This window comes from Rhinolophus hipposideros, assembly GCF_964194185.1.
Source record: "Rhinolophus hipposideros genome assembly, chromosome: 12".
NCBI lineage: Eukaryota > Metazoa > Chordata > Mammalia > Chiroptera > Rhinolophidae > Rhinolophus > Rhinolophus hipposideros.
Genome location: NC_138058.1, coordinates 45,806,102 through 45,825,641, shown reverse-complemented (window position 1 = coordinate 45,825,641; position 19,540 = coordinate 45,806,102). Strand labels below are relative to the sequence as shown.

At 41.6% G+C, this 19,540-nt stretch overlaps 1 protein-coding gene across 1 annotated transcript in view; it reads left to right on the top strand.

Annotated features, from left to right (window-relative positions):
- Nucleotides 1-19,540, top strand: part of PRKCE (protein kinase C epsilon) — a 468,189-nt gene that overhangs the window by 271,825 nt on the left and 176,824 nt on the right. The gene's annotated exons all lie outside the window — the stretch shown is intronic.

The window sequence follows — 19,540 nt, the reverse complement described above, 5'->3', positions numbered from 1 at the left end:
TGGCGTAAACCGAGCCTCCATGCCTGCTTTCCTGTGTTCTTTTTATCAAGAGCCCCAGTTTGCAGAATGCACCAGTCTGTGTTAAGTAAACAAAGGAGAATTTGGAGTCACCGTGCCGTGAAACTACCCTGTTTAGATCATCAATACAGGATTCTTTAAGTTGGTGGAACCAGAAAAGACACCGAAAAGCGTTTGGTCCACTCTCATTGTTTTATAAGGTGTGGAGGCTGAGGCACTGAGCTGTGATGTGATTTTCACAAAGACAGATGGGGGAGTGATGGCTGAAGCAGGTGTGGGAAGAATCTAGGTGCCATGAGTCGATTCCAGTACTCGGCCACCACGACACCCCCACAGGGCCAGTCCATACAGATTCTTGCCCAGATTCATTGACACCACCGCCTTTTAGGACTGAGTCACTTCGTTGGTGACTCAGTTCTGCTCTCCATTCTACTTCACTGCTCTAGTTCCATTCACTCCATTCCCAATTCTTGATGCCACTTTTATTCTGCGCGCTGTCGATTGCCTCAGGTACCGGGACTGGAGAGAAAGGTCCCTGTCTTCCCCAGCGGGGTGTCCCTGATGTGTGAGCTCTGTATGGAAGTCTTTGTGCCAGTACATAAAAGACAGCTCTGTGAGACTGGTGGCTGTGCTGGTATATACGTTTGTCAAAAATCATTGACTTGTACACTTAAGGTCTATGCATTTCACTTTATGTAAATTAATCCTCAATTTAAAAAAAAAAATAACTCCAGTGACCTCACTTGTAAATGCTTGGAGATTGAGGTTGGTAAGTTCCACCCAACCCCCAAAACCATTTTTGTGAAGGATATAGAGGAGGCCCTCAGTCAGTGGGGACACTTGTCTTCATGCTCCCAGCCATGCCTTTTGGTGCCCTTTTCCTCTCCAGTAAAGGTTCTGCCATTGCCTGCTCCTCTTCCAACCTCCCCTTCCCTGAGCCTTCAGCTGCCATGGGTTCCTCCCTTTAGTCGGGGAAATCACTGACACACTGACACACTAAGACTGGGACACATTCCAGGGAGATTTCGATCTTAGAGGAGAACCTATGAGGGTCACCTGATGCAACAACCAAAGCCACAGCTGTCATTTATTGAGCGTGTACTACATGCCAGGCACTGAGTCGTTTCCGTGAGGTAAATACTACTATTACCCTTATAGGTCTCTTAAAGGGAGGCTGTGTAACTGTGTCCTGCTGGTAAGGGCCAGAATTAAAAGCCAGACATGTGACCTCAAAGCCAGGACTCTTTGTCTCTATTTTATACCACCTTTTGAGAGATAAGAATGACTTGCTAATGGCAGAATGGCAGGCACTGTTGGGGAAGGCCATTTGGTGAGGGGCTTCTCCATCTCCTTCAATGAGACCACATGGAGGACCACTTATGCCTGTGTGTGAGGCCAGCACTGGATGGCAGTGATGAGAAACCAAAAAATGGAGTGGATGCAGTGATCTACACGGACAGCTTGTTTTGTGTTTTTTAATGAGCAGGGCTGCCATTAATCCCTCATTTTCAAGGCCAGGATTGATTATGAACCTGACAGAGGCCCTCCCAGGGTGTAGGATGTAGGCGGAATGCCAAGCAAGGTGAGCAGAGCTTGCAGAGCCACTCTGCAAAAGAGCCTGAAGGAGCCCCCATGTCTCTTAAATCTCTTCCCACCACTGGGCGCCAGGCCCCCGAGACCCTTAATAAGATCGTCAGTGGCTGTGAGTCACGCTTGATCAATCTAACTAATCGTGCAATAAGGTCACTCGGCCTATTTGCCTTCCCATTTGTTTTCTGTCTATCTCTCATTTCAATTTTATGGAAATGAAATGGGTTATAAATGACCCAATTCAGAACCTTGGGACATGCTGGCTCGGCTTTTCCCAGGATTTGCGGGGAAAGTGGGTATGGCTGAAACATCTGTCCAAAGGGCAGAGAAGGCGGGGTCCTGGAGAACAGAACTGTCTAATCCCAGAGACATCCATCCTCGAGCTCTTGTTCAAAGCAGGTTAACAATGGTGAGACCTTCAGTTTTCCAGATTCGTTGCAGCGGTTGTTACTATAGACAGCATTCTATAGAATTAAAAATTTCTTTAGGATTATTTCTTCAGAGTGGGACTATCTAGTCAAAATTTCTTGCAATGAAATTTATATTCCTTTTCTAGCCTATTTTACCCAATAAAGTTTGGAGATGTAAAATGGCTTAAGAAGAAGAAGTCAGAGAACAATGCATGTGTGAGGTCAGCAGTGTCTTCTTTGCATATTGATAAAACTCCCTCTCCCCCCTATTCTAGACTGTGTTTGGGCATTCCTCACATAAATGTCCAAATGTTAGACACTGACTAATAACTACAGCGGTGGGGAACAATTCATCCATAAATTGCATATGTTTTAAAGTTGTGCTGTGCAAGATAATCACTTATGAGTGTCCAGATGTCGCTTCTCCAAATTCAATGGACTGAGGTTAAGTCTTCCCTATACGCTAACGTGGAACAAATGCTCATTGACACGTGGCACACAGATCTTTTAAAAATGTTGGAAATGTTTAAAAAATAGATGAAAGAGCGAGAATAATCTAATTACCCTTAGTTAGCAAATATAAAAATTTACTATTTGCGTCAGATCTTTTTCATTGGCTTTTGTTAAAGAAATAAAACATCAGAAGTCTTTGTGGAGGGATTCCTCCTCTTGCTCTCTCCCCAGAGGTAACCAACCACTAGGCTGTGTTTATAAATGTTTTGTGAATTTGATTTTATATAAATGGTGTCGTACTGTACACATTCTTATGTAACTTTTTTAGGAACATTATGTTTTGAGGATTTGTCTGTGTTGATAGAATAGATCTGATTCATTCATTTTAACTACTCGATCTTCCTTATATGACAATATCACACTTTTTATCCATTCCCATGGTGGTGGACATTTAAGTTGTTGTCAGTGTTTTACTGCAACACATTGTTCCAGTAAACATCTTTGTCTGCAAAACCCCAGTGATGACCCTGAAATCTGTTTATTTTCTCCTCACCCAGCTAGATGTGTACATCTTTGGGTACATGGGGCAAATTTCTCTACAGTATTCACTTGGGAAGCAACTGCTGAGTTATAGGACATGATGCCTCATCAGCTTAGTTCATGTTTGCCAGGTTGTTCCTCAACATGGGTATATTAGTTTACACCCCCCACTGGCAGTATGTAAGAGTTTATTTCTTTACATTCTCATCAACACATAGTAATGTCAGATGCTAATTTTGCCAACCAATAAGTATAACGTGGCATCTCATTATTGTTTTAATCTGCATTTCCCCAATTACCAGTAAGGTGGAGGATCCTGTAAGGATTATGGGCCAACTTATGGCCCCTGAGAAGAAACAATTCATATTTTTTGCTTTTTTTTTTTGATTGTTGGTCTTTTTCTTATTTGTAGTAGGAGTTTTTGATACAGTAAACCCAAAAACTAAATCTGAGTCTATTATGTGTTGAAAATATCTTCTCACAGTATCCGTGGCTTGTCATTGTAATTTATGATGTCTTCTAGGGTGCAGTTTCACATTTTAATATAATTATATTTGGTTTGTGCTTTTTGCATTCTGTTTAATAAATCCTTTTCTACCTAAATGACAGAGATCTTTTCCTATTTATTTTCTAAGTAAAAATTTTAGTGTTTTACATTCGTTTTTTCCTCAAACATTTGACAACCCGTGGACCTAGGGTCATGTTGAGACCAGTCCATCTATTCCCCATTGACCCTCTTGTTTCAGACCTCTATTCCTTTAGACTGTCTGTCCTTCCCTGAGCTGGTGCCATTGTTATCATTGCTTTAGCTGTGGAAATCTTGATGTCAGAGAACATGCTTCCATTCTTTATTCTTATTTGTTAGCATTGGGGGAGGGGAGGAGCTATTTTGACCCTTTTTATTCTGTGAATTTTAGGATCAACTTCTCAAATTCCATGAACAACCCATGGGGATTTAAAGGGGAAATCCATTGATTTTTGAATTAATTGGTTTTTAAAAATTATTATAGATCTATTCAGGTTTTTAATGTATTTCTGAGTTGAAACAATTTTTGAAACTAAACACTTGCCTAAAATAATTCCTTAGGAAAAAATTTCCCTTATTGGTATCCTGGGGAAAATAACAAAGATGGTTTTATGCAAAATGAATTTTTGACCAAAGGCTGAAGCTATCTTCAGCGTGGTTGTTTTTGTTTTTTTTTTTTCCTTTAATAAAATCAACATATTTACTAAAACCTAATGCTGAGTTTTAATAGTAGGCATAAAAACAATTGCTGCTTTATAGATCATGTAATTTATTTCCCTGTAATGGACATCAGCCAATCTCTGGTCTTTAGATGAGTCATTTGATTTTCACCGTTTTTTATGAAAAGCTTTAGCTTATAATTTGCGGGCAGAATTTCAGTCACACTCACTAAGGGTTAGGTTTTTTTCCGCTTCTCCCTTTCTGATTTTAAGGGTAGCTGATAAAGATGTCACAGCACATTTGCATGGGGAACTCTAGCCCGGTGAAGAGAAAATAAACAGCTTTCAAGGTCATCACTGGGGTTTATTCTTACTCTGCCCTAGTTTCCCCAGAGACTACCAGATGCCTGGTTTCATAATGCCCCAGGCTAAGTGTCTAATAAGGAAGGGAGTAGAAAAGATTACTGTGAGCACATGGAGGGCAGAGAGAGATGGACATCCAAGGGGTGGGCTGCAGGTGAGCATAGTGTCTGACTGTCTCTGTTGGCTCATGGTGAGAAGTGTTCAGGGATGAGGATAGCCGCTGGAGGACAAGTGGGAGGATTGGCATTCCTGGAGTACCTCTGAGAAGTTGGCTTCCCTAATTAAATGTCCTCAAGCTACCAAGTTCATTTCTTTGACCTATCTTTGCCCACTGAGTGGCCCGAGATTTTCTGCCTGGGACCATGTTCATTTGGCCACCGTGATAGCTCCAAACAATGTAGTCTCTCACTGGTCCTGATTGTGAATTGTATTCCAATCCTTTCCACAGTTTAATCCTTACTCGGTGCCCAGGTGATCACTCTGAACCAGTTCTTCAAACACAAGTGGTGTCTGGTGCTGTGCTCGCTGCACCCGAGTTCTTGGGGAGCTGAATGAAACTACAGATTTGCAAGCCTCGCCCAGTGGGATTGGGGAGTCTGTGGCTGCACCAGCATCCCCGGTGACTCTAAGAAGCAGCCAGGTCTGAGAACCAATGCTTGACACAACTTTAACCCAAGGCTCTAGGCAGGAACCAGGTCCCCTAGGAAACAGCTCCATGTAGACTGTTCAGTAAGTAATGTTTCCAGTCATAGTCATCTCTTCAGATACGTTCTTCTGCCTTGTAAGTCTTCGGGCTTCCATCATCCCCCGTTAACCCTGACTTCCTCACTGAAACTAGGTGATACTTATTGGGTACACGATCTCCACACCTGAGCTAAGCCTTCTGTGGACCCACAAGGATAGCCCTCTTGCCATGGGACCACAATTTGAGGTTAACCGCAAGAGTTGTGCTTTGCTGTCCATACGTTTAAAGGTCACCAGGGCCACGTTAGACCATGCAGCCCCCAACCCAGTAGGATCCCCACCTGAGCATATGTAGCCCTGTGCTAGGGGCAAGGGTAGCAAAAGCTGAGTAATTTTGTGCAGTGCACAACCTACACAGCCACATGCAGTGAACTTGTTTCTCACACACCTCATCCTCTGAGCTTGTGCCAAGCTGGATTAAAGCACTAATAGAGTGGTTTTAGGACTATAAAATTTTACAGCCTCTGATTACCCGGACTCTCCAAGGAACCCTAAAATCCGCGAATGCCAGCAATGCTGAAAAGGACTTTATAAATCACCTAGTCCACTATTTCCATCGCACAGATAAACAAACTGAACCCAGAAAAGGAAAGGGGCTCACCCAAGGGCACACAAGTAGGGGAACCTTGGCCCCCAACTCAAAGTGAGTATGCTCATTGCATCCCACCGTGCGGCTGCTGGGCCTGCAAGCACTACAATAGGTATTGCGATTCTGTTCTGTGTATGGAAGGGGCTCAGAACACAGAAGTACATTAAAACTTAAATCAATAACACACCCTCCATTTGCTGAAAGTATTCTAAAGGAGTACTAACTACAGAATTTATTATAACGTGCCCCAGAACCCCTTGTTAAGGGTTCACATTAAGGGAACATAAAACAACCTCTATTTTACATTGAAATTGCTATATTAAAATTTAGATTTACTAAACAGTTGAATTAAGGTATAATTATTAGCATTTCCAAAAAATGTACTCACTCTTCAAAAGTGCTCACCACACCCACACGGCTCCCTTATCCAGCACTTCATGTACATTTAAAATTAGGTTTAATTAATAGCAACTCCGTTGACATGCAGCTTTCCAAGAACATGACTTTTGTAGAACAAGTAGAAACACTGCAAGTGCTTTGTTTAGGCTGTGCCACATTACACCAAGGTTCCATGAGACAACCAGTTCCTGCTTTCCAGGAGCTTATAAACTAACAGAACACAACACATGTAGCCAAATAAGTATGAGAATTTGTTTTATAATCCATGGAGACTGGGTTCACCCCAAAAACTAATTTCATGGACAGGAAGCTCAAGCCATCTGCCTTTTTTGACATTACTGAGGAGTGTATTTCCGATAATGAAATTGTCAAATAACTGATAGCTTCAAAATAAACCTGGACCAGTTGTTGTCAGTGTTTAGCATTTGCATTAGATTATGCAGAAGAGACTCCGCTCTAAAGCCCCATCCTCTCCCCCATTGTCATAGGGTCCAGGCAAATGACCACATCATACCCCTGTGATTTTGACGGAAGGCAGCTGGAAATCTCAGATTCAGAAGGGACTTGAAAATATATAGCCATCCATATAATTTTATCTTGGGGAAGCTGAGACCAAGGCAAGAGAAATGGCTTCCCCAGGGGTCCCATTTCTGATCAGTGTCAGAACCAAGACCTTATCCTCCATTTCCAGACTCCCAGGCAAGGGTACTTTTCATTCACTTTTTAATTAGCATAGAACATCTTCTCTTTCTTTCTCTCTTCTTTCCCTGAACACCAACTCCCTTGCCTTCTCCCTCTCTCTCCCCCTTGGATGACCTCCCCTGGAATACCTATTTCTGAGTCATGCCCCGAAAACACTGAACTCAAACTCTTGTTCAATGTCACTGGAAGTTGCTGAGTCAGAAACCACTGGCTCCATCAATGCTATTTATTGTCCCTCCATGTCTCTCCTGATTTTTAATTTCTCTTTCCATTCGTGCTTCTCAATCCTGGCTGTCCATGATTACCCCCTGATGAGCTTTAAAGAAATGCCAGTGCCTGGTGTCCAGCCCCAGAGATTGTGATTCCGTTGTCTGGGGTGGGGGGTAGCACTGGCATATTTCGGTAACCTCCTGGTGAGTCTAATTGAGAGCTAGTGTCATGCATTATTCCAATTATTTTTGTATACTTGCTTATCCAGCTGATGTGGGCGAAGCATAAAGAGGATCAAGTTTTTAGGGGGCTGAATGGATTCACTGAAAGCAAAGAAGCAGCACCACTCCTCCCCTGCAAACTTATCTAGTGCCTTTGCCTATTAAGAAAACTAAGAGACATAGTTAAATGCCATTTTCTATATATAGCTCGTTTGGTTTTTGTAGTAAAACAAATCTGGCTGTGAAAATGCCCTCCTCATCAGATGAAGGGCAGGGAGAGTAAGAACACAAACTTATTTTTGGCCAAGAAGCCCAGATCTGGTTCACCAGTGGTCCTCAATTTTGACTCTTGATTAAAATTACCTGGGAAGCTAAAATCCCCCTGGAAGGCTGGTCCCTGACCATATACATGGAACTCTCTGGGGCTGGAGCCAAGGCTTCCGTGTATTTTAAAGCTCCTGTTGTGATACAGGGAGAGAGGGTCACTGGGAGGACATAGGAAAAAAGTACTCATAAATGAGGGCTTCACAAAGCAGTTTCCCAGTTGGTGAAAACCCCAAATGCCCACCTGAGAGACAAGCTGCCGGGGGAAGATGGGGTGTCCAGCCTTCAGCCCTTCACCTGGAGGTACAGTGTTGTCAGGACAGTGCCTCCTTCAGCCCCTCACAGAATTGGGCTCAGTTCTCAACACAGCAGGGGCTGGGGGCGGGGCAGTGGGGGGGGGGGCTGGGATGGTGGTGGGGGGGGGAATATGGAATTCCACAATTCTGTTAAGTGCTGCTGTTCTCCCTTTTGTACCTACATGTCCTTCACACAGCCATTCACTCTGTTCCCTGGATTGCAGGTCTCCTTCCCTAATCTTAGTCACCTGCTTGCAGAAGATGCTTTCCCGGCTGACCCAGTAGTTCTGCTCCTAGAAGCTTATTTCAGAGATTCCTGAGGTGTGGGGGCTGCAGACTCCCTGGGCACTGAAGACAGCTTACAGAAATGCCTCAGGAGTCACCATGGCTGGGGCTCCTGTGGCTGCCTTGTTGGAGGGGCAGTTTAGAGTGCTAACACATAGAAGTCTCTGTTGCTCTTCCTTTCTCGGGGTCTATTTCCCGTCTCTTAGGAGATAATTCTGGTGATTCAGAGGACCATAGACAGTCCAGGGCAGTCAGTGGTTCTTACAATGTACTCCGTTGTTGGACCGGCCGCATTACAGCATCACCTGGGAGCTTGTTAGAAATGCAAATTCTCAGGCCCCATCCCAAGCCTACTGAGTAGAAACTCAGCAACCTGTGCTTTAAGGAACCTTCGGGGGATTGCGATGCAGGCTAATGTGTGAGAACTGCTAGCCTAGTGGTTTTGTGTTATACTCACTGGGCGAGTGGCCCTTGCATGTCTGTTTTATTTTGTCTACCTGGGAGTCATGCTTATGCTCACACCTTAAGCCATAACTAGAAAGGACTGGGCTTTGGCAAAATTGTCAGTTTGGACAGTGATCTCTTTAACTTTCCAAGCCTTTTCAGTTCTCCCCTCCCACTCTGAAGGGGGCGTTGGGGGTACACCGGGTCTTTGTGCAGCCCCAGTGATCTGGGCAGGGAAGGAAATAGGTCCCAAACTCATTCTCGCATGTCTCTGTGATATTATTGGAAGCAATATGTATATCCAAACCAAGTGAGTACTGATGGTTTCCTTATCATTCAAACTTCGACAGTCAAGAGTTTAATACTAATTAGAAAATTTCTGAAGAAAAAAGTAATTTTTTTGCAATCACATAATTCCTTATCAATATTTCATTTTCCATTTACACTTTACTGTAAAATAACCAAAGAACAAATAATAAAATGTAATGTAAGACTCAGACTATGATGGCAATAACACAGCATGGTCTTCCTGCGTCACTTTTCTGCAGAATTAAAAGCATCATGAATGAAATTAAGAAAAAAAGACTAATTAAATTGGCCTATCTAATTTAAACATAAGCATGCATAAAAATAGGAAACATCCATAGAGGGTGCTTATTAACTCAAGATGCTTGGCCAAGGACGTCTAGAAGAAAAGAGAAATGTATAGAATTTGTTTGGTTATTATTAAAAGAAAATAAGAATAAAAAAATAACCTCACCCTCATTTCAATCCAGACCTTAGTTCAATGTGCTATCATGAAAGGAATCTAAAACATGGAAACAATTACATACTAAGAAATGCATGTTCTTACTACACTATTGTGGGTCCTTTGGAGATTGTTAAATTGTTTAGAAGAAGGAATGAGTTTTGTTTTGTGTATTTAATCACCTTATTTGTGAGGAAAAAAAGTCACAAAGATTTTGAGCTATAAGCAGATGAATGCATTGCTTCTCTTACCTACTATTGTTGATACTTGAGCATTTCGTTTAATGAATGATGGTTAGAACTAGGCAATGGGAGTGTTGAGGCTGAGGTTGGGGACAAAAGAAATCTTAAGGGCTTCTTGTTTTTTGAAAGTAACTAGCAGTATAGAGAGGGAAACTATGAACACCACATGAAGCACTCAGAAAATGTATATTAAATATCTCGTGAGTGGATAGCACATTGAATAGTAAAGACTCCAAGTACTATGATTGTTCAAAGGAGAGGAGATCCCTGTGGACTGCTCTGGTTAAGAAAATTTTCATGAAAGATTTAGATCTTCAAGGATGGAAAAGCGTCAGATTAGGAGAGGGGAGAGAGAACTGTGTCCTAGGAAGGAGAACGGATGTAGTTAGGAGCTTGGAGGGAGAGAAATAAACGTGACGTCTATAAGGACAAACATGTACATTCAGGAGATCGACCTGGTTAGGGTGGTGAAAGCCGGAAAGGAAGACTGTCAAACCGTCAGAGTGAAGGTAGAACTAGACAGTGGAGGGGACCAGGTTTGCACCAGATAACCCAGCTGTCTCTGGACTTCTGTTTATCGTCTCCTACTCAGTACGTTCTCAGTTGTAGGCTGTTTAAATGCGTTAGGCATTTAGTTCATTCTAAACTGTCCTCGAAGTAGTTCTTTGTACTTTAGTAGCTCTGGACTCAAGGCTGAGAAGGAAGTAGGTTCTCCCTCGTTACTTTTCCCTTTTTTTTAAAAAAAAAAACAATAAGATAATATGTAATACAGTAAAAATCACCAATGTTAGTGTACATTTCTGCCGGTTTTGACAAACATGTACAGTCATGTAACTACTACCACGGTCAGAACTCTCCCATTAGCTTTCCCTTTCTTAGTCAAACCCTTTGCCCACCCCCAGAAACCACTAATTCCTTTACAGTGCCAAAAAAAATGTTTTGCCTTTTCCAGAATGTCATTTGGATGGGATCATACAGTACGTAGCCTTTTGAACTTGGCTTTTTCTTTACTTAGCATGGTGCATTTGAGATTCATCCGTGCTGTTGATTGTATCAGTAATTTATTCCTTCTTGTTGCTTAGTAGAATTCCACTCTATGGATGTACACCAATTTGCTTATTCATTCCCCAGTTGAGGGACATTTGGATTGTTTTCAGGTTTTGATGATTACAGATAAAGCTCTCATAGATATATGCACATAAGTTTTTGGGTAAATAAAACTTTTCATTTCATTTGAGTGAACACCGAGGAATGGCATTGCTGGATTGTGTTTGGTGAATGTGTATTTGATTTTATAAGAAACTGCAAACTCTTTTCCAAAGTGGCAAAACCGTTTTCTTTTCCCACCAGTGTATGAAAATTCCAGTTACTTTATATCCTCACCAGCACTTGATGTTTTCAAGTTTTATTTTTATTATGATGATTATTATTTTAATGTTAGTCATTCTAACAGGTGTGCAGTGGTTTCACAGTGGATTTCATTTTCATTTTTTTAAAACTAATGTTCAACATCTTTTCATGTGCTTAATTCCCATGCATTCATCTATTCTGCTAAGGTGTCTTGCAAATTTTTAGCCCATTTTTTTATTGGTTATTTTCTTATTATTGAGGTTTGAAAATTCTGTATGTATGCAATTTGCAAATATTTTTCCCATTTGGGGACTTGCCTTTTTATTCTCTTAACAATGTCTTTCGAATAGCAGAAGTTATTAATTTTGATGAAGTTCAATTTGACAATCTTGTATTTTATGAATTGTGCTTTTGGTGTGATATCTAATAAATCTTTCCCTAATTCCAAAGGCACAAAGATTTTTCTCGTATGTTTTCCTCCAAATGTTTTATAGTTCTGGGTTTTATATTTTTGTGTATCATCTATCTTGGATCTATTTTAGTACAAGATGCAAAGTATTGATCTATGCTTATTTTTTGCACATAGGTATTTAATTGTTTCAGCACCATTTGTTGAAAACACTATAATTTCTCCATTGAATTGCCTTTCCATCGTTGTTGAAAATCAATTGAACATATATTTGTGGACTAATATCTGGGCTTTATTCTGTTCCATTGATCTATTGCATCTCTCTGGTTTTTGTTGTTGTTGTTGTTGTTGTAATGGTAGAAGTGATAGTCTTTTTAGCTTCGACATTCTGAGCAGAGCCCTAGTTATTTTTGAATAAATACATGTATCACTTTTACATGATTCAGATAAGGTGGCTAATGTGGTCTAGACAGTTCTCAAAATGTGGTTCCAGACCAGAAACATTAGTATTACCTGTGAACTGTGAAATAAAATGCTCGGGCCTTCCTTAAACCCGCTGAATTAGAAGCTCTGGGAACAGGGTCCAGCAGTGTGCCCTCCAAGTAGTTCTGATGCATGCTGAAGTTTGAGACTCATTATTTTAAGAAGGTGAAGACCTCAGAATTTAGGTCATTTAGAAGAAAATGGTGATGGAATTATGTTAATAGGCTTAAATCTCTGTTCTTCTGTGTTCTAATTCAGATTTGATAACAGACAGTGGCCCTTGCCTGTTTAAAAGAGAGAAGATCTTTTTTTCCCTTCCTTCCAGCCGTAAAACATTTTTCTGAACTCCTTAATCCATCACACTCCAATCGGAAATGAGGTTTCCCCTTGAGAGATAAGAGGCCATTTCGATATCTAGGATGGTTTTTAGACATGCACTTCAGATAGAGCCAAGTCAGGGGTCTAATAGGTGTATATTTCAGGTTAATAGGTGGAGAAGCAACCAGTAGTGCTGGTTAATGAGTTGTTGAGTTTCAGGTCATCCTTACCCTGAAATCAACTGGAGTTCTCTTGAGCTGAAAATAAGGAGGTAAAATATTATGCAAGCTTTTAGAAAGCTCTAAGCTTCCCCCAGGGCAAGAGAAAAATCATCACTCTGTTCTCCACAAGGAGAGTAAGAGCTCTCCCTTGCACCGGATTATCTGGACGAGGCTGCTAGCCAGAGGCCACAGCAGCTCCAGAATAAAGGAAGAATGCCTTCTTCAACACTGCACTCTTTATTCCCAGAAGACGGTTTGAAAGAACAAGAGACACAATGTCATATCTTCATTTCAGTTCTTCTACCTTAATTCTAATTTTCTAGTAATAGATTTGATATGGGCCTTGGCTAACTGTTCTGTTTGGAGAAAGAGAAGAATGTTTATTTAAAAACAAAAAACAAAAAAACAGCATTAATCTTCCATCTGTGTAGCCTCAGGATTGAGGAAGGGACTGACTTAGGGAAGAGAATAGACTTTTTCTTTAAGGCCAGGTGTTCTTGCCGGACACAAAGGGGCTTGGGTCAGGTTTAGAGAACGCTTTGACTGGAAACTTTCTTCCTTGCTTGGCTCAAACAGATATAAACTTTTTGTTCCAGGAGGTGATTGCCTACGTGAGGATTGTATTTGTGCCTGCATCATTACCTCACGTCTCCTCTTGCCTTTGAAAGTTCTGTAGGAAACGACTGGAATCAGTACACATAGGTTACAAGAAGGGGCTCTGGTCTTCTATCTGTTACTTCCTGTGCTCCCAGGCCTGTGGATTGTGGTGTGAAAGTGAGTCGTCTCTGCAAGTTTTCATTTTCTGTTACTTTGCCAGCAGTCTGGTTTCCAAAACAAGTTTCAGGACATCGCATCAAACCCCATATTCACTTGAAAGAAATTGGCCTCTCCCCTTCCAATGTGTTAATAATTTTTCTCAGTTTTTTCACTTAATGATTTGAGAAGGAAATTTCAATTTTAAAACATCTATAAACCACCTGTTGGAGAAATATGAACATCATGCTTGAATTTTCATAAGTGATTTTTCCAGTTTCTATATGAGATGAAAAGGGGGAAATAATGTCCGTTGCATATTTTTTAACATGTAGAGTATGGTGTGGGAACCATGAACTGTGGAGCCAGACAGACGTTGGTACAAAATAAGGCTCTACCCCTTAATAACTATACACTCTTGGGTAAATCACTTAGATTTTCTAAGCCCCCGTTTTCTCATTTGTCTAGTGGACACAATAAGATCCCAGTCTTGTAAGATTCTTGTGAAGCAGAGAAAATATGTTTTAATCATGTATTATATATAGTAAATGGTGCCTATTATTTTTATTAGATTTTTTTAAAAAATGGGTATTATCTTTTGTTTTGGATATGCCAAGTACCCATTAGCCTTTGACTGCAAAATTCCCCAAATTTATCTCCTGCCACTACTCTCTCTGCAGGTTCTACAATCCTTTATGTGCCACAATTTTCCTACTTTCCCAGCACAGCCTCTCCAAAAAGAATCTGAAATTCATCCATATTAAACTCCTAATGGCCCTCCCAGAGGATCTGTGTTTTAACAGGGCTGAAAGCCTCAGGCTTAAGGGATAAAGCTAACACAGTGGAACTGAAAGTAACAGGGATCATTTTGGTTTTTAGGACACCAGTGTATTTGAATTCTCAGTTCTCAGGAGCCAGGTCAGCCTAACTCCCTTTTACATAGGCCCTGGGATTCATGTGGTAGTGACTCTAATATAACCTGTCCTGTCCAGAGGAGGATTGCTTCTTTCTCTCTCTCTCTCTCTCTCTCTCTCTCTCTCTCTCTCTCTCTCTCTCTCTCTCTCTCTCTCTCTCTCTCTCTCGGCAGGACTAGTGCATACCACAAAGTATAGGTGAGTATTTAGCATCCAGTGGGGACTCAGTAAATACGGACTGAGGAAATGAACAATTGTCACAGTTAGAAAATGTTCCTTCCAGTGTATATCCTAGATCTCTCCGGCTTGGTTTATTTATTACCTCTTGAGTTAGGTAACCATTCCTGTGTAACAGATCACCCCCATTTTAGCAGCTTATGCCAATAATGAACATGTACGATCTCACAAAGTTTATGCTGGTCAAGAATTGAGGAGCTTTAGCTGGATGGTTCTGGTCCATGGTCTGTCAGGAGGTGGCAGTTGGGTGGGATGTTGGTCAGGGCTGTGATCAGCTAAAGGTGAAACTGCGTCTGGGGGATTTAGTTCCAACGTGGGTGATGCACATGGCTCACGAGTCAGTGTTGGCTTCTGAGGCAGGAGGCCTCAGTTTCCCACCAGATGGACCACTCCATAGGGTTGCTTGAGTGTCCTCGTGACGTTGCGGCTGGCTTTCTCCAGAGCGAGTGGTCCAAGAGAGATCAAGGTGAAAGCCACAGTATCTTTTATTGCCTAGCATCATAAGTTACTAAAAAACCTGTCATTTCTGCAAAATCTTTTTGGTTACACAAGTCAGCAGGTCATCTCTATTTGTTGTAGGAAGCACCTACACAAAAGTGGGAGTAGCAGGAGGCAGGGATCACTGGCGTTCATCGTGGAGATTGGATACCATACATCTCATTCAGCCCTTTCTTATTTCTCCCAGAAACTGAAATTTCTTTTTACCTCTTTCCTCTAGGTGGATTTAAATGTTCTCAACTTAGGCATCTCATGACCTATTAGGGATAACCTGACTTGCTAGCACTTCAGACATGGGGCAGTGATGTGCTTTGGCCACGAGCAGTGCTAATGATCCATTGCTAGGATTTGTGAGATTCTTAAGACTGTACGATAGACCTTCACCTCAGCTTAACCTTTGCTGCCTAGTCCCAGTTACTGCTTAAACCACGACCGACTGAAAGGGCAGGCAGGAGACTGCACTGTATGTAGGGCTCAGATTTCCGGTTCGGAAAGTGCCATCTTCTATGTGTAAAGACACAACTCGTGGGCTGCCTTGAGGTATTAAGGTATAGGATGGAAGCTGTGTTTTTAGGAGAGAGGGTGGGTCATGCTGAGCCATAATTACTTCTTCCCCAGGATGTTGGTGACCAAGAATATATACCTGCAGAAAATTCACCAAGATTCAAAGCAGGGCCTGTGGCTGGTAATGCTTTCCTTCTGGACAAAGATAACTTACTTATTTGTGGAATTTGATCTCCACTTGTACTTTATTAGCACTAAGACCTAAGCTAACTATATCTCCCTTGAGCATCAATGGCCTCAGAATATTTTCTTAGGTTCATTAAACGGGAAGCAAAAAACTGGTTTTCCCCTCCTCTTTTCCTCTTGGCATTTTTCATGTTCTCTCTATGGGAGTTTATAGCTGTGTGGCCCAAAATTTAGCAAATGTCTGTTGTCTTGCAGAGCCTTAGGAACATTTTTCTTCTCACATGGTGACTCTTCCTTCCCCAACATTCTCATGTCACTATGGAGGACAGCTCAGGGGGAGAAAGGTGTTTTGGAGTCCCTCAGAAGCAATAATGGGAATTCATTAGGTTTCCTAGATTGCAGTGTCCCCTGGCTGGGGAGAAGTGCAAGTAGCAGAGGGGGAGTAGGACACACACCGTGTGTGTGTGTGTGTGTGTGTGTGTGTGTGTGTGTGTGTGTGAGAGAGAGAGAGAGAGAGAGAGAGAGAGAGAGAGAGAGAGGGAGAGAGAGAGAGAGATTGAGAGAGAGAGAGAGAGAGAGAGAGAGAGAGAGAGAGAGAGAGAGAGAGAGATCAGGGCCTATAAGCCTTGAAGGAGCATGGGTTGGATTATGGGATACACTCAGTTAATAATAGAAACGTTATTGCTTTTGACTGTCTCATCCCTATCTTCATGTACAGAGTTTTGGTCACAGTATCAGTGGAACATAAAACTTATAAGAAAAAATTTAAGCAGGTTTCTGAAAACAAGGAAAAACCTGTAAGTTCCACAAGAGCTGTGGCCACTGTAGCTGTTTCTGTAGAAAGCTATGGGGCTTGTTTACCTGTATTAAACTTCCTAAGGAAGGTTCATCCCCCCCAACGCCCTGCCCTGGAAATTAGCCCGCCTGGGTTACTAGAAGGGAGGGTGGAAGGAAAATGAGCTGACTTCTTAGTCAGTATGGACCAAAGAACAGTGGAGAGGAGATTGTATTACTTAAGACAAATCCTTCTGCTTCCTGAAAAGATGTGGTGTTCATTTAGTCAATTACCAGCCTGGACTTTGTGACTTCATCATCTTTACTTTTTATCTTCTTTCTCCATCTCCTTTGTCTTATCATTCCTTCATTGCCTTTTATTTTCTTCTTTTATAATCTTCTGACTACCTGAAACTCTCTTTTTTTCCCAGGTAGTCTAAGAAGAAATACCCACCCACCTGGTCAGCCTCATAGGAACCCTGCCCAGGCCTCCAGCTCTTTCTAGGACAGGCCAGGACTTTTCCTTTTTAATTTTAACTTTGAAATATTGCGAGCTCATAGGTGCCTTAGCAAATAAGAAGCTTGGGGAAAACAAAAAGTTGGTTCCTTATGGTATTTAGGGAAATTGCGCAGAATTTGAGAAGCTCTATGGAGCTTGGATGAAATAGTTGGGAGCCCCTTGGGTATTAGAGGGTCTGATCTTTAGCTCACTCTGCCTGCTACTGACTGGTTGATGTGAAATGGCTGATATCAACCACAACTGGTAAGTGTGGGTTTTTCAATAAATAACCCCATAACCTTTTTGACTGAGGTGCTTATGACATTAAACAGATTGTTATATATTTGAAGAGAGGGTATCAACCTTTACCTGGCATTGACATTCTCCTCTCCCCATGACCACCATCTAGCATGTGGAAATGGACAGACTCCCTGCCGGGACTGCTGCCACTGTCCCACAGGCACTTTTTCAATACAGCACCTTAGAAGCATGAACAATGTCCAGAACCTGGCCTCATGGACAAAAGCTCCATAGGGCATAGGAGCCCACGAATTCAGCAGCTGCTCAGTTTGCTGAGATGTGAATCGTAGGCCCATCTCTGGCACTAGTGGGGACTCCAGCCCCACCCTTGACTGGTACCCTACTTGGCTTATTTCCCAGGCTGGGAATGCTCTTTGAGCTTTTAGCAGGTCTGCCTGGAGGGCTTCTGCTCTGTGGTTTCCTCCTTGCAAGTAATGACTTTTCCTGGGTACCAGAGGCATGCAGTCAAGTTTCAGGGTGACTTCGATATGTAATTTTGAGTGGATGGAGTAGGGAGGGAGGGAATGAATAAATGAAAGAATGAATGAATGAATGAATGAATGAGTTCAGATGGGCAGGAGGCAAGCAAACTTCCTGCTTCAGTAAATACCTGTTCTCCAATGTTTATCCATGTCCACGTGTGCTTTGCCTTAGAACATGGGGTGGTGGGATTAGAGGGTTGCCTTCCCCTGTTCTCCATAGAGCTCTTTCCCTCAGTGACCATCCCATTGTCCAGCCATCGCCATGTTTTCACCTCAATTCACACTAGTACTGTTCTCCCTATCCTGTCCGTGTCTGAATTTTTCATGTTTTTTTTTCCTGCAAAGCGCAAATTAGCTTAAGTTTTGTCTTAATAAGTGTACAGAGCCTAAGTTCTGACCTGAACACAGAACAGATCATTCAGAAAGTGATGAAGAGAGAAGAAAATGGTTTATATTAAATCTGAGATACTCATCTTGAAATGCCATTGGTGCTCTTCTGATTAGATTACACACAGAATAACATATGCGGACACATCCAAGCCTTGCCTTCTCAGACCTTTCTGTTCCACGTTGTGTGACTCTCTGAGAAGATATAGATAGCATAGAGTAATCTCTCTCAGGGAATTCATTGCTGTTTCCTTTTTCCTGTTTTTGAACAGAAATGTCTCTAATGTATTGTGTGAACACAACGTGTAGAACATATTCTTTGGCATCACATAAATATTTACTTAATAATTAAAACTCACTGTCATGAAGCATTTATTTCCCTTGAAAATATTATAACTTTTTTTCCTCATGGCAAAAAATAAAAGGCACTGCTCCTTTGATTTTCAGTGTGTAGTATCGTTTTTCGTTTGTTTTGCTTTCCTTTTATTGACCTTAAATTTTTCACCGATAAGTCCATAAAGTCAAACCAGAGAATTATTGAGAGAGAAAGTAAACTCCTCAGAGACTGAGTGGGAAAGATTCCGGCTAGGAGCACCCTAGAGTCATAACCACTGTTGTCTGGAATATCACAGCAATTCCTTGCTTTGTTAGTGGAGGTTTGTCTATTAAGGACCAAATCCAGAACATCCGAGAATAATAACTGAGAGAGTGGCTATGGCCCATCCTTTGTAGCCAATGGTCTGTGCCCAGAACATTGCCTGGCATCCAGAATCCACATAATAAACATTTTTGGATGAACGGTTTATTTTACACCCTTCAGAAATTCTCAGTGTGTATTTTTGCTTATGTTGTTTGAGTCTGTTCTTTTCTCATTTTATACAAATGCAGACTGTACATGTTTCTTAGTTTTCTTTTTCTATTTACTGTTTCTTGGTGGACTTAGCTTATCTGCTTTTTTAAACCACTGCACCACACTCCATTATGCGGATGTACCATGAATCAGTCAGTCCCCTGTAGTTTTCTTTTCTAAGTCTCTAGAATAGAGTGGGGCAGATGTGTGGAGATGTTGGTGAACAGCAGCAGGAAGAGACTTCCATAGAAACAGTGGGGTACAAGTGGGATCAAAGCTATTCTGCCATCCTTGGGGGACATGAATGGATGAGCCAGACTGGGTATTCCTGAATTGACATTTACTGTTTGTTAGCTCTGTGACCTACAACAAGTTAGTTATTTAACCTCTTGGAGCCTTGGTTTCTTTGACTTGTAAGCTGAGAATAATACCTCATGGTGTTAGAGGATGTATGTAAGTTGCTCACATATCTCATGTGTATGTAATAGTACTTCATGTATTTGTTACAATACCTCAGGGATATGCAATAGTACCTCATGCATATCTAAAGTACCTCATAAATATGTAATAACACCTTGTGGATATGCAGTAGTATCTCATGTATATGTAATA